Source organism: Ixodes scapularis, unplaced genomic scaffold, assembly GCF_016920785.2.
Source record: "Ixodes scapularis isolate PalLabHiFi unplaced genomic scaffold, ASM1692078v2 PGA_scaffold9__187_contigs__length_104089568, whole genome shotgun sequence".
Taxonomy (NCBI): Eukaryota; Metazoa; Arthropoda; class Arachnida; order Ixodida; family Ixodidae; genus Ixodes; species Ixodes scapularis.
This window is the reverse complement of record NW_024609884.1, coordinates 52,006,049-52,016,790: the sequence shown is the minus strand read 5'-3', so window position 1 is coordinate 52,016,790 and position 10,742 is coordinate 52,006,049.

Genomic DNA, 10,742 nt, shown 5'->3' with positions numbered 1-10,742 from the left:
ACGTGATTCTGCTCTCTTACAATCAGGTTTAGATAAAGTATCCAGTTGGTGTCGGACGTGGGAATTAAGTCTCAATGCTGACAAGTGTGCCCAGGTCACTTTCGGGAAAAAAACGCGACATCATCTTCTCGTGTTATTCTAGTAATTATCGACATTTCCATAGAAACATGGATGTGAAGTATCTTGGAGTCATTTTATCAAGCGATCTTTCTTTTAATGCTCACGTAACACAATCTGTAAAAACGTCTGGTAGAATGTTAAATTTTATTAACCGAAATCTACGCAGAGCTCCCAAAGTGCCAAACGAAACTGCTTACTGCTGCTTGGTAAGACCGACGCTTGAATATGCGTGTGTTCTGTGGGACCGGCACGAAGTGTACCTTGCCACTAAAAGAAAAGGGAATTCAAAACCGTGCTGCAAGGTTTATATTGGGAACATACAATAGAACATCCAGTGTGACAGAAATGAAACGTGAGATCGGTTGGGAACTATTGCATTTAAGGAGAAAGGAATTTCGCCTAGTTTTTATTTTCTGTTTTTGGTAACTTAACTAGAATTGATAAATATGAATATCTTGAAATACCAAACTGTTTTCAACCAGAATAGGTCATTGTAATAAGATCAAAGACATAGTTTGCCGAACTGATTATAAAAAAAATACAAATTTTTCCTTCGTACAATAACGGATTGGAATGCATTGCCTGCATCAGCATTTACTACAGGTGACGTAGGATATTTTTCAGTATCCTAAAATTTAACATTCGAGAGTTTTGCCTTTTATTTTACAATATTTTTTTTTTGTATTTTGCTATTGTATTTATATTTGTGAGTTGGTGTTTTATTTTGTGTTTCCCTGCTGTAATGCTTCGGCGCTGCCAGGTTGTTTCTGTAAATAAAATGCAAGCGTGACGTTTTGCATTGCTTAACGTCACGACAGACTGCGTTTTCTGGTCTAAACATGTATCGGCATCGACATTCGCAGAGCTGCCTCCGTAAGTTGAGGGGATTGGCTCTCCGAGTGTTGTGCGGGAAAGTAGACGCACGGGCTTTTTTTAGAGTGTAGGTGCTCGGTTATTATATAGGGTCTATTCACTTGCTGAGTCATGACCCACAAACATGGCCGCCGAGCGATAAAGCGGAACTTTTATTCGTGAGCTTGGTGAAAAATAAAAGAAGGCAAAACAAACTCGCCTATCGGCATACCGCTATGGCCTTCGGCGGCCATGCTTGTGTGTAGTGACTCGACATTAAAAGGCGGTATGACGTCATGTGAATAGGCTCTATACTCCGATTTATTTTAAGTCCGACCGCAGCCCACACTCTGCGATCCGATGGAGTCAATGAAGCAGCTGCATTGTCATGGCCAGGATTTCCTTTTTTTTTTCTTCGGCCGGGGAGGGGAGGGGGGGGGGGGGGCACTAGCTGAAGGCCCCCAGGCTACGGGCCTGGTCGTCTTGGTCATGGTGCTGGTCATGGAGATAGGAAGCAAATAAAAACAAAAAATCGGCAGGTTTGCGGATTCTTTCAATCCCGTATGCGTGTGATTTGTTTCAGGGTTTCAGCAAACCCACAAAGGCGATGAGTGCCGTCGTGACGATGCACTTTTGGCGTTCCTTGATTGGACCGAAGCTTTGGCTACGGTCGGGCTTAAAGTGCAGCGGAGTGAAGAGTGCAGGGCACGAAACTGACTCGGTCCTTTTGGCCGTCACCGATGAGCGGCCATCGCCGCAGAATATAGGCCGAAACGGAATGAGTGGGGCGTACGTTGCGTCGGCCGCACGCATGGAGGCAGCGGAAGCTACGGACCGCTTGCTACGATTACATTGCCTCCGGAGCTAGTCTTTCGTCGCGTCACGCTGGAGTTCGCACCCACGCACGATTCCTGCCATTGAGTCGGATATTTGCTTACTAGGTCAGGAACCGCGCGGTGCGGAGACGCGCCATGCCGACCGCAGTGCGTTGCCCCTGCCGGAACGCCATTGCTGGCATACCGTCGGTAAAATGCTGATTGGCCTCGTGAAAGCTATACGCGAAGCTGTCGTGCAGTTATCGACTGGCTAAAATGGCGGGCGGTATTTACGTGCGCATGCTCGCGCACACGTTCGGAATCCCGTACTCTAACGAACAGGCATTCGGTAAACTGGAGGTTGGACTGAACACCCGTCAGCTTTCGGGTGCTTCGCTCTTACCCGCGACCGAAGAACTATAGAGAATAGTGTGCACAATCGCTTTGTCTGCTAAGCATGTGTATTTGATATGTATGCAAAACAGTGCTTGCTCGTCGCTCGTCTAATATGAAATTACGCCATTAGAGTGACCGAACAACCCCCCTGGGTACCTCGAGCACACTCAGCTCGAGCGCACTCAATTATTCTAAGAAAGACATGAGCGAGATGATATCAAAGCCACGGTCAGAGCGTTTCAGGCCAATATCTTGTGTGGGTAGACTGTCTGAAAGAATGAGAGCGTCAGGGCGTCTCTTTCGGATGCCTCCAGCACGCACCCTTTGCACCTTGTGTCGCGCTTCGAATGCGCATGTACGCTGGAGGCTCCCTAGACGGCGATGGCAGGTAGAAAGCTCGCGCTTTAGGCAGAACAACTGAAGGGCCTCCATACTGTTCTAATCCTGTCCGTGCTTATAGCGCGCATCGCTAAACCGAATGATTTGTTTAAGTTTAAAAGACACGGTCTAAGATACACTGGACGCTGTTTGGCATTTTCGCGTAGATTCACGAGACAGTGAGGGAGCTTCATGTTTAGCGCGGACGAAAAACGTCGTCACCTGTATGGAGAAGTTGCGTTGCTGTTCTCAACAAAGCAGCCTCCCCCCCCCCCCCCCCCCCACCCCCCTTCCCCGCCTTCAATCCACTCTTTTGCATCTTGCCTCCACAATGGCCGTATAACTCTGAAATACATTGATTGTCCTTCCCTAAATCGGTGGTTCACGTATTTGTACTCGGTTACAATCAGCAGACCTTTCTTGATGGTCACCGATATAATATATTTATATAACTGCACCCCGCGAATGCTTTTCATGATTACCGTAGTGTTATAGAGCACAGGCTACGAAACTCCGGCGTCTAAAAATCAGCCAGCTGCATGTGCTCAATACACACATACGCCACGCGACTCGTGGCTCGATTGTAGATGTTTCGGTATAAATCACAAGTTAGTTGGCTGTGCAACTTTTGCACTAAGAAAAATTTAAACGTTCATTGATGGAGTATTTCTCACGTAACCTGCACTAACAGTCAGTACAAATGTCTGTTACAACATAAAAGGCGCATTCTCACTACGTTTGATTATGTTTGATCACGTTACGTTGAGAAATGACTGCGAGTTCATCTGTGCTTCGCATGCTTCGTGCCAAGTTATACTCCATAAACAGGTTTTCCAAAGTCCATAGGAAACACGGATGTCCCCGTAACTCGCAGTCGTATCTCGATGTAAGTCTCTGTAACGTAGCTGAACACTGACATGTAAATGGAATCGTCTAAACGTAAAAAAAAGCTTTCTTTATTGTACGTTGTGGTTACACGAGAAGGAGATTAACAGCAGCAAGGTTGTAAAATTATTTAGTGTATAAAGCTTCGCACGTCTCCGTAAATTGCCCTAAAAATGTTATCACACCCCTCTCTACCCTGTCCATATTGTCGAGTCTTCCCGGTACATCCGTGTCCATACTCGTTGTCGAAAGAACCGTTCCCCTTTGTCCAGACAGATCAAGAACCGCAAATCGCAGTTCTGTATGCAGCTCTTGACAGATTCTTAGGTTCATAGAAAGCCCGCCTAAACAGCCACAATGACGTTTAACTTCTACAGCCTGTTGTCCCGATCTCATCATCTTTCGTCCGATCGATGGTCTTACGTGAGAGGTACTGGCGCCCCCAATACTGGCCACGGGTTAAAACTCCCGAACTATTATTCACTCTTTGGTTGCCTCAACTCGTACGCTTTTGCGCAAGTGACCTCCCTTTTTAACGTGAAACGTTCTCTGGCAGTGTGTTGGCCATTTCGTGAAGCCCAAAAGTGAAGCCTGGATAAATACGTAGCCGCGATGCTCGACACTGATTGGTTGACGGGTGGGAGAGGAGGAGCAGCGTGCTCGACGACAATTGGTTAACGGGGAGGTCATGTGACCAGGGGTAGAGTGATGAGAAGAGGTAGGCGAGGAGTCGAGGTGGGAGAGGTGGGAGAGGGTTAGAAGGCTCTGGAAGATCACCAGGTTTATCATTTCAAGTGTACACATGCCACGCGTTGAATTATCTGATGAAGATCGCCGTGAACAGGCTAGATGTGCTGCTAGACTATGACATGAACGTCTGTGATGCTAGAAAGTCACGTATGCAACACAATAGCCTAGCAATTTGTTTGTAGGTTTAGTTTTGTTGTTCATTGTTGTTGTTGTGTAATGCAGTTAGTACTGTTCGCAGGGAAGTTACAAGCTTCATGGTCCCCCTATTTTCATTGTTGCGATCAATAGTACCTACTCTCCAGCCAGGACGTTCGCTGCTTGTCGTACAATGTTGCCAGGCGTCTCTTGCTGAAGCATACACCACTCAGCGCAGAAAGGAATTTGAAAAGAAAAGAGAACTATTTGTAAAACATACTTGTGTTGTCTTCGACCACGAAAGAGCACGAACAATTCAATAAAATACCTAAACCGGTAACAAATCGAAAAATTACAAAACATATCTAAAGCCTGAACGCTCATCAGAATACGCCAGAAGCCGCATGGCCACTGTATCAACGATGACTGCGCTCGCGGCAGCTCCGGCTTCCACGACGTGCTGGAACAGAGGCGTTATAAAGTCAGCTCCAACCCTTAAACATGCCCCATTTTACAATATTTCATGCTACGATTCTGTGTGAATACCTCCTCCTTCGTTCCGAAACAGTAAGTGTGTCGCTAACGCTGGCCGTCGCTGATACAGCAGACGCCACCATCTTATCATCGCGCACCCCAATGACTTGCCCCTGGCCAAGGAGGTTGACCCTTGCGCACCCCGGCATGGTGGAAACGTTACGCGGAGCCAGCATTGCTCAAAACCGCAGTGTACAGCAAGCAGCCTTACTTGCAAACGTGTAGAGTTCGGTGGCGCGTCATATTCGTCACCGATATTATGGTTATGTTGTAATCTCTCCGCTTTCCATTAGCGTTCCCACGCAATGCGTTTTAGTTGCCTTCCTACGCATTTCCGCCTACAATATCAAAACAGGCGCACAACCGTATCTTGCGTAAATTCATGTATAGTTAATTAATGTATAATAATTACTGTATAATAATGAACAAATAGCTAAATAATGTGAGTCGCTCAAGCTATCGCCTCCCGATCGGGCCGTGCTCCGTTCGTTTCTCCGAGAAATAACGCGATCAAACATATATAAGAAACATTTTGTCTGGTGGCCTTTCGCGCCGGTCCTCGCTCGTCGTCGACGGCCGTCCCGGGCCCGGTCGCATCGTCCCAGGCTCGTTGTTGTTGCTGAGCTTCAGGAGCGTCGTCCGTTCGTTGCCAGTCGCGTGCTCGTTCCTTCACGCTCTATTCCGCTCGCACACCACGCGCGCCCGTCCCGTGCAACGTTCGGCCGCCGTCTTCTTCTTCGGTTTCCCCACGACAAGTTACACGGGGTATGCGTCAACAAAACATTTACATGAGAATTTGGCAACAGTCGTGATAGGAAGATACAACCCAAGAAAACTTTATTCTAAAACGTGTTCTTCGGTGTGTTTGTATTCAGAAGCCAATTTTAAATTATTTTTTTTTTACTTCTTTTAAATAATCTTTTTTAGTGCAGTAAGAAAAACGAAATAAATTGCGCGGTACGAGGTGCTTGTGCCTAAGAACTGGGTCAATTGTAATTAAAAAAATAAAGCAAATAAAAACTGCCACATGAGGCAGGGAAACCCTTTCAATCGAACAGACGATCTACCCACTCTCATCTTTCGCGTGCGCCATCTCAGCGCCTTTGAAGAACACTTTTAGAAAGCATGATTCGTAGACCTTCAAGGAGCCGTTTATGTTCAAACTTATGTCAGCTGCAGCTTCCGAAAGGAGAATGACATTGGTTCAGTGTCACTGCAAGCACGGCGAAAGCAAACCGAAGCGAGTAGGGCATCCATAACACGACCTGCCCACCGCCATGAAGCTAATTTCGTACGTGGGTATCAGGGTAGTGCGTGGTTGCGCGCTGGTGTCACGTTGGACTTGGAGTACATAATAAAGCGCCCTGAACAGCGAGCCAAGCGCGAGTAAACGCCGACGCCCGTCAGCGCTCGATCATCCCCAGTAATGGGCGAGTCGTTCCGTCGGTGCCAGATCACTATTGACCGGGAGGCTCGATGGAAACAATGAACAAGTCGACAGAGGAAGCTAGAGAGAGAGAGAGAGAGAGACCGACAGACATAATGTGCTGGCAGACAATCCAGACCGTTTTCATTGACTCGAGCGCCACCAAGATTTTCGAGTGGAACTCAATCGCCGCCATTTTTCTCGGTGGAAATGAGCGTTTTCGGAGCCGGGGCACGTCGTGCTTTGTCTCTATTTCGGGAAGCTTCAAGTGGCCTCATCCGTGCTCCTTCGGATTTTGCCAGTAACAGACTAACTGTGGCCGCCGTTCGTCCGGCGGTTATGTTGGCGACACCGACGCATGATGCGCGCGCCAGGGCTGCCATCCGTTTCGAGACTTGGTTCTAAACCAGGGCGACTTTTGGCGAAATCGGTGTGACGAGCATCGTCATCGGAAACCTTAGTCCTCCGTCTGCGTGCTTCAACGTTACTTGGTGTTTTTAGTCGACGCTGACAATGAAAGAATGCTGGCCGCTTTTAGATTGTTTACTGCATGCTGTGTCGCCACACGCGACGGCTTCTATCGACGCTCATCAGCTTCTGTTCACGGGCCCAGTCATAACTGACCTTGGCTTTTTGCTATACTTCGTTTCAGCTTCGGTACGAGCGCGGCCGATGTTATGAGCCGAAGGGCCAATCAAACAGCGCAATAAGCGCAGCGTCATGGTGTGCTCTCTGTGCCTGATTGGACTAGCCGGCGGAGGAGCACGCACAGACACACTGCGAATATCGACTGGTCCTATCAACTGCAGAGAGCACGCCATGAGGTTGTGCCTGTTTTGCTGTTTGATTGGCCCTTCGGCTCACAACATCGGCCGCGCTCGGACCGAAGCTGAAACGAAGTATACTTTTCATTCTGTTCGCCGGCTGTCATCACTTAAGTCACGCGACAAGTTGTTGATCTTTTAGATTAGGCAGCGCACTGTTCTTGAATCCAACGCAGGCTTTGTGTGAATTCGTCATTACCCATTTCTTTAGGTGGGCATCTCGGTGAGGCTATACAGAAGATCAGTTATGACGGCTCAAATCTGACTAGCGGGGAACGGGTCTTTTGGTGACGTGTGCGACCGAAAGTCTCGCTGTGGTCACGGCCTTTCACGATTGACTGATCGCTCACTGTCACGTCTTTTGTTGGGGTAATTTGGCCTCAATGATGGCGTCGGTTTAGGATACTTCTAAGCTTCCACCGTTCTTTTTAAGCACACCATGGAACTTGTGATTCGCAAGTGATGATAAGTGCCGTCACGGCACTCATTGGAAACGAACGCGAATCCAAATATTCGTCGACATATTGATTGCTGACGAGTGCGTACGTTCGATTGACGTACTGCTCGTGTCCAATGTTTGAGCTGGGTTCGACTGCCGTGCATGGGCACCGCGGATGCATAAAGGCGGAGAGCTTTCGAAGGAAAGGAGGTACGAAATAGTCAGCTATATTTTCAAATTTTCGTACCGAAAAACAGACTTTTGGATTTCTACCCTTGTGTATACTCGTTTTCTTTTGGCCCACTAAACGATATGCGATTGGTAGCAGCCCAGTTTATCCCAGCCCAAAACTCATTTCATGATCCCTTTAAACGGAGCATAGCTCGTGCACCGCGCACACTCATTCCCACAGAGCTGGCAGGTCTGCTTCGAAATACGGCATCCACTGCGAGGAGTGATCACGAAAAAGTGGAAACCTGATCTCCCAGCATCACCGCCAGCAGTGAGACTTTTTTTCTTTTTTTTTCTGGTTCGTGTTTTAAAAAAGCTTGGTGCAACCCCGAGTATTCCGATATGTTACGGTCGGTTCTGTAACATTATTAAAAAAAAAATGAAGAAAGTTTGATAAGCGTTTCCCAAAACTCTCGAAAGTCTTCCGACAAAAAAAATTAATAAATATTGTTACGTTCCGCTTTTAGGCATTTTGTATTGAAATTAACTTATGAATGCGTCAATGCTAGCTTCGTTCGATTTACTTACACCTCCTGCACCGGTGGAGAAAAGTGTAGGGCGGTGTACTTCCGGTCGTATCTCAATACACACACCAGAAGTAGACTGCCCTACACTTTTCTGCACCGGTGCAGGAGGTGCAGTAAATCGAACGAAGCTACTGTCTCCGGTTGACTTTCCAATTGTCCATACACCGGAAGTAGACTGCCCCACACTTTTCTGCACCGGTGCAGGAGGTGCAGTAAATCGAACGAAGCTACTGTCTCCGGTTGACTTTCCAATTGTCCATACACCGGAAGTAGACTGCCCTACACTTTTCTGCACCGGTGCAGGAGGTGCAGTAAATCGAACGAAGCTACTGTCTCCGGTTGACTTTCCAATTGTCCATACACCGGAAGTAGACTGCCCCACACTTTTCTGCACCGGTGCAGGAGGTGCAGTAAATCGAACGAAGCTACTGTCTCCGGTTGACTTTCCAATTGTCCATACACCGGAAGTAGACTGCCCCACACTTTTCTGCACCGGTGCAGGAGGTGCAGTAAATCGAACGAAGCTACTGTCTCCGGTTGACTTTCCAATTGTCCATACACCGGAAGTAGACTGCCCTACACTTTTCTGCACCGGTGCAGGAGGTGCAGTAAATCGAACGAAGCTACTGTCTCCGGTTGACTTTCCAATTGTCCATACACCGGAAGTAGACTGCCCCACACTTTTCTGCACCGGTGCAGGAGGTGCAGTAAATCGAACGAAGCTACTGTCTCCGGTTGACTTTCCAATTGTCCATACACCGGAAGTAGACTGCCCTACACTTTTCTGCACCGGTGCAGGAGGTGCAGTAAATCGAACGAAGCTACTGTCTCCGGTTGACTTTCCAATTGTCCATACACCGGAAGTAGACTGCCCTACACTTTTCTGCACCGGTGCAGGAGGTGCAGTAAATCGAACGAAGCTACTGTCTCCGGTTGACTTTCCAATTGTCCATACACCGGAAGTAGACTGCCCTACACTTTTCTGCACCGGTGCAGGAGGTGCAGTAAATCGAACGAAGCTACTGTCTCCGGTTGACTTTCCAATTGTCCATACACCGGAAGTAGACTGCCCCACACTTTTCTGCACCGGTGCAGGAGGTGCAGTAAATCGAACGAAGCTACTGTCTCCGGTTGACTTTCCAATTGTCCATACACCGGAAGTAGACTGCCCCACACTTTTCTGCACCGGTGCAGGAGGTGCAGTAAATCGAACGAAGCTACTGTCTCCGGTTGACTTTCCAATTGTCCATACACCGGAAGTAGACTGCCCTACACTTTTCTGCACCGGTGCAGGAGGTGCAGTAAATCGAACGAAGCTACTGTCTCCGGTTGACTTTCCAATTGTCCATACACCGGAAGTAGACTGCCCTACACTTTTCTGCACCGGTGCAGGAGGTGCAGTAAATCGAACGAAGCTACTGTCTCCGGTTGACTTTCCAATTGTCCATACACCGGAAGTAGACTGCCCCACACTTTTCTGCACCGGTGCAGGAGGTGCAGTAAATCGAACGAAGCTACTGTCTCCGGTTGACTTTCCAATTGTCCATACACCTGAAGTAGACTGCCCTACACTTTTCTGCACCGGTGCAGGAGGTGCAGTAAATCGAACGAAGCTACTGTCTCCGGTTGACTTTCCAATTGTCCATACACCGGAAGTAGACTGCCCTACACTTTTCTGCACCGGTGCAGGAGGTGAAGTAAATCGAACGAAACTACTGTCTCCGGTTGACTTTCCAATTGTCTCCTCGTTTCCTCTCGGCGCTACAGAATATACACTATTGTTTTTCTGATACGCCGCAAGGATGGGCTTTTATTTTACTCCGAAGGACATCTGTGAATAAAGGTTTTTCTTTCCGTCCTTCCTTGATCGCCTTTAGAAGAAACCCGCCGTGATCGCAACGCCGATTTTTCTGGGAAGCTTGACTTGCCGCATTGCTTCGGTTGTCCGTCGTGGAATCGTGTATCCGTCTCGTGTTCTTCACCTTCGAGACCGCCCTCGGAGCTCTTTCTCGATGGTACACGTCTCCCCACCGGCATTTCGCTGTTCCCCGCACCGGGGCCCTATTTTCTGCGGAGTTCGACGACAGGCCCTTCTTGCTTCCGCTGATCTGCTGCCTTCCTCAGAGCGTTCGAGACGATCGCCGCCGCACTCGTCAGCCTGTAGACGAAGGTTGGAATGCTTTCGATAGGCTTGTTTTTTTTTTTGTTTTTGTTTTTTTTCGTCGGCGGTCTTTTTTCTTCCACCCCGCCGCAGTCCTCGTCCCTCGTCCGTCTTTCCGTCTTGCTCGGTTCCTCGGCAGCCGCTCTCCTTGCACCCCGAGGAGACCGACTGCTCATCGGGCCAGGCGTTTTCGACGTCCTCGGCTCTCAAAACAACACAAGGGGGCCGATGCGACACGGCTGCAGCCCACGCCAGGGCCGTGTGCTGCC